We start from the raw sequence: 4,967 nt of genomic DNA, 5'->3' as shown, positions 1-4,967 counted from the left end.
TGCAGTTACATATCTCAGTCCTCACCCACCCCCTAAGTTGAGCTGTCCTCACCGAAGTGGCTTCGGCCGAGCGCTTCCAGCCACACCGCCACTAGATCGGGAAGTCGGCGCCTCCTTCTATCTACCAATTGTCTTCGCTCCTGGTGGCTCCTCTCTCTTTATCCTCTCCACCACACTCTTCCTACTCTCTGGACATATGACAGTGGCTAAGGGACACGACGTCGCCGCCAGCACCATGGCTTTGTTTAGGCGCTCTTCCATGGTGCTCCTCCATGGCGTCGCTGTCTTCTGCCTCAGCTTCTAGCCGGTCGTCCTTAGAGCTCCTCCGCGTGGTTCCTTCAAGGCATGGCTGTCCTCTGCCTGAGTTTCGGTGCTAGTCATAGTGTCCTCCACAGCGCGGGTCTCGGTACTCCACTACCTCAACACGTTCTGGGCTAGCACATTCCTTTGTGTGATCGACCTTTGCCGCGTACGGCAAGGGTCGCAGCACTCCTCTTAGATTCTTCTTCGGTTGCCCTTGGAGATGAAGGTTGCCTTCGACATCTCCTCCTTATATCTGACCCGAAGACCATGTTTGTTGGTGTCCCGGAGGTCGCAGCGGCTCCCCTCCTCCTCTTCTGTTAGTGATATGCCATAGAGCTTGATTTATGTATTTGGATAATTCATTTTATGGCAATAAACTTTATTCTATTATTCGTATATTGTCTATGTTATTAGAATAAAGTCCTTAAGATATTTTGAATGCTTCATTCTTAAGAGTTAAGAATATGAGTGACGAAGTAATTTGGTAAGAATATCTTTAAACTGTTCACGATCGTAGGAGACTTAACTGGACATTATTTCTCCAGATAGATCGTCTCCTCTGTCTGTTTCCATGATTAGTATACAGATACTAATGAAGATGCAGTAGTGAGTCTCATGCTATTTAATAACTGTTATCATGACAGATATGTTGATACTTATATGATAAGTAGTCGAACGTGACGTGCAGATAATGTTCATACGGTAATTTACTAATGTCAATGAATGTTATCTGGATCGTATTAGTGCATATAGTCCTTAGACCTGAGATGTAACGTTATCTCAAGTATAGGTAATTAGGATTTGCTACTGCTAATGTATTTGTGCTTAGCGTGAGTATTCGGCAGATAGTGGTCCTAGTTAGTTATACTTGGAGTTAGGTGTCTGATCAAGACGAGATTCACTAACCTGAGTAAACAGGGAAAATGTCCTATGGATATGATTTTTATTCTGGATCGAGAAATCCTCGGCCGGGGTAGATAGACTTGAATAGAAAAGAGTTTCTGTTCAAGTGCTACAGATCTAAGAATGAAATTAGAGAGTCCATATGATCGGCTTTAGAGTTTGGCATTTACCGTAACTCTGGCTAGATTGGGATCTTGTAGTGAAGGGATTCAATGCATGGTATATACGATCAGAGGTTCATCAGAATGTTTCAATTATACATTCGTCATCTTTTGGATTGTCACGATATGCTGCTAGGTGTCACTCGTGAACTTTGGGAACCAAGGGCATTTTGGGAATTATGCTTTCGATTACAGAAAGAGTTTCTCGTAGTATCAAATGAGTTGATACTATAATCCCATTGCCATTTGATGATGAACCTAGTTAGTCACACACATTGAGCGTGTCTAAACCGAGAATAGAATTACTTCTAATTAAGAAAGTTAATTAGAAATTAATTTTTCGAACGAGGTTTGCAATGTGGTTGCAAGGGTGCTAGCACATCCTGAAACCGAGTTCAATATCAAGGATAAATCTAATTAAAGAAATACGATAGTTTCCTTATTTGAAGAGTTTCTGTAAATAGATCATCTATTGATCGAAACTCGTGTCAAGGACTTGTTTGATCTTTCTTTCTTACAACAAGGGCAAGTCAATGGATGATTTAAATTGTGAGGACTCATTTGTGATTTATTAATTAATTCGGATTAATTAATAATTGCATTTTAGTCCCTAGGGTAAGAATATGTATAGATATGTTCTTACGGTTAACCCTAGAGGTTAATTAATTGAAAAACCCTAATATTAGAAAGAGAGGAAAGAGGAGAGACGACTAAGCAGTTGTTGCCGTGAACTCCCAAGGCTGATTGGAGTTCTTCTCGGATCCGATTCGGCGTTTCGGTGTTGTCTTTGGCGTCCTTGAAGAGATCCTTTCATTCCGTGACGATTCCGTTCGAGATCGGTAACCTAGATCGGAGTGTACGGGTCGAGAGGAGTCTAATCTCGGTGGAGACGTGCTTGTGTGGACGAGCTAGAGGTTGGACACTTGGACGGCTAATTTGATCGACTCGAATCAATAAAGTTAGTGAAAAGTTCGTAACTTTTCTTATGGATTCATTGTGTGATGTTATCTATTCGTTTAGAAGGCGATTCTTATGTCAAGATGTGATCTTGAAGTTTTTGATTAAACGAGCATGCGATAAAAATTTGATTTTTACCATAATTAAACTTTCCGCTGCGTACGTGCTCGATTTTCCAATAGTGGTATCAGAGCCTCCCTTCTAATCGATTGGATACATGATTTATGCCTAATTTTGGTGGTTGATTGTGATTTATTGAATTGTTTGATAAATCGATATCGAATCCGTCACGAGGAATTGTTTTTCGTGACTAGTCCTAGACATTACAATTAGATCTTTAGTGTTGACTATTTTTTGGGCAATCGTTGCATGCACGGGGGCTTCTAAGATCATGGCCAGCAGCAACTTCCATGCTGCTGTTCAGTAATTAGAAAAAAAAAAAATCTTTGGCTGGAGCTGGGCAGAACAACGTGTTGATTGTTGTTCGGGCAATTGTTGCCTAAGTCACGGACTGTTGGATGATGAACAACAGTTTTGGAAGTTGTTGCCAATTGCGGCAAGGCATTTTGGTTGCCGCTCACGGGTTGATTGCCCCGAGCCGGCGATAATCGCGTAATGGGCATTTTCGATAATTTTGGAAATTAGATTTTTGAAACAATTAATTACCAAAATTGTTTTCGTAAAATTTGATTTTATGGAAATTGGATATTTGATATCCTATTCTAATGAGATTAGAAATTTGATATTTGATATCAAAAAGGAATTTTGAAGATACACTAGGTATATGATATCTTGTATATTTTTCAAAATTGGAAATTTCCTAATATGTGATATTTGGATATTTTGTAAAGAGTTACAAAATTGGCACGAAATTTATTTCCTTTTATGCTATTAGTTTCCTTTTATAAATTTCGAGCATGGTGTGTGATTATGGGCTTTAGGAAATTTTTGCTTAATTCTTGTGGCTCTAGGATTAGGCTAATAGTAAGTCCATAATCATGTTTTTATCGATTCCGAGTACATATTTATGCATGTGATGTGTGAATACGGATAATGTGCAAAGTGAAACCGAATAGTAATTTGGTTACCTTAAAGAAAATCTTCCAAATTAAAATATTAAGTCGAGAATGGTATGAGGTTGTGAACCTCTGTCATGGCTCTCCACCAAAGCATTCTCCAGAGAGTTTTAATTTGTTTCGTTGTTGGTCGTGGACACACGGGGGCATGAGACAGACTAAGAGATCTTTTTGCATGAATATTAAAACATGTGATGTTTTAGATTGTCAGTTGCCAATAACGGCAGGCACCTGAGGTAGCTGATATCTAGGGTTTGGTGGGTTAGACTTAACTATGTATAATGGACCAATAACGGCAGGCACCTGAGGTCCAGAGTACTAGGAGCCGAATTGATTGAGCCGTACATAGAGATGTACTGAATAAAGAGTTGTTCACTTGTAGAATACTTGTTTCCAATAATGGCAGGTACCTGAGGGAATTAGTATTTTATGAGAATTCAATCACCCACTAGGAATTTTTCTCGATTAGGATTCCCGTTTCCTATTTTGGAAGTGTAGGACTCGAAAAGATAGTGGGAGACCATTTTGATTGAAAGTCCATGGTCATTATGGTTATATATACATAAATTCATTAATTTAATCTTGTTATTTTCTGCAGTCATGATAAGTATGAAATCTATGAATCCTCTCTCGTGCATACTGAATGATAATAGGCTCACTGGGCCTAACTTTTCGGACTGGCTCCGTAACCTGAACATTGTCCTAAACATGGAGGCTCTGGGATATATCCTGGAGACTCAGGAGATTGAACTCCCTGCCGGGGATGCTACGAGTGATCAGCAGGACGCATATGATCAGTGGTCTGTTGATGACACGAAGGTCCGCTGCTATATGCTTGCTTCTATGAGCAATGAGTTGCAGAAGCAGCATGAGAACGTGAGATCTTGAAGAATCTCAGGGAGCTATATGGGGAGAATAGCAGGACCGCACGATATGAGATATCGAAGGAATTGTTCCGTGCGAGAATGCAGGAGGGAACTGAAGTCGCAGCTCATGTGCAGAAGATGATCAGGTTGATTCAACAGCTTAAGAAGCTTGAGTTCCAGATGGACAAAGAACTCCATGTGGATTTAGTTCTTCAGTCTCTCCCCGATTCTTTCTCAGGGTTCATTGTGAACTTTCACATGAACAAGTTATCATGTTCGTTGTCTGAGCTGCTGAACATGTTGGTCACTGCACAGAATGCTATGAACAACAAAAGGAAGGATAAGGAAGTCGTTCTTGTGGCTGGTACTTCTTCCAATAAGATTGGGAAGAAGAATAAGAAGTCCAAGAAAGGCTCTGTTCCTCAGCAGTCAGCAGGGGTGTCCAAGAATAAGGGCAAGGCAAAGGTTGCTGCGGATAAGGGAACTTGTTTCCACTGCGGCAAGAATGGACATTGGAAGAGGAACTGTCAGCAGTACCTCGCCCCGTTGAAGGCAAATAAGGGAAAGAAACCTTTAGAAAGTATGTCTATCTCTTGTTATGTTAATTCCAATGGTTCATATAGCTCATCTACAGCTTGGGTTCTTGATATTGGTGCAAGCTCACACGTTTGTACCTCTATGCAGGGGCTAGCAAGCAGTAG

Source organism: Punica granatum, chromosome 7 (assembly GCF_007655135.1).
Source record: "Punica granatum isolate Tunisia-2019 chromosome 7, ASM765513v2, whole genome shotgun sequence".
Classification (NCBI taxonomy): Eukaryota; Viridiplantae; Streptophyta; class Magnoliopsida; order Myrtales; family Lythraceae; genus Punica; species Punica granatum.
Note: the sequence above shows the minus strand (reverse complement) of the source record.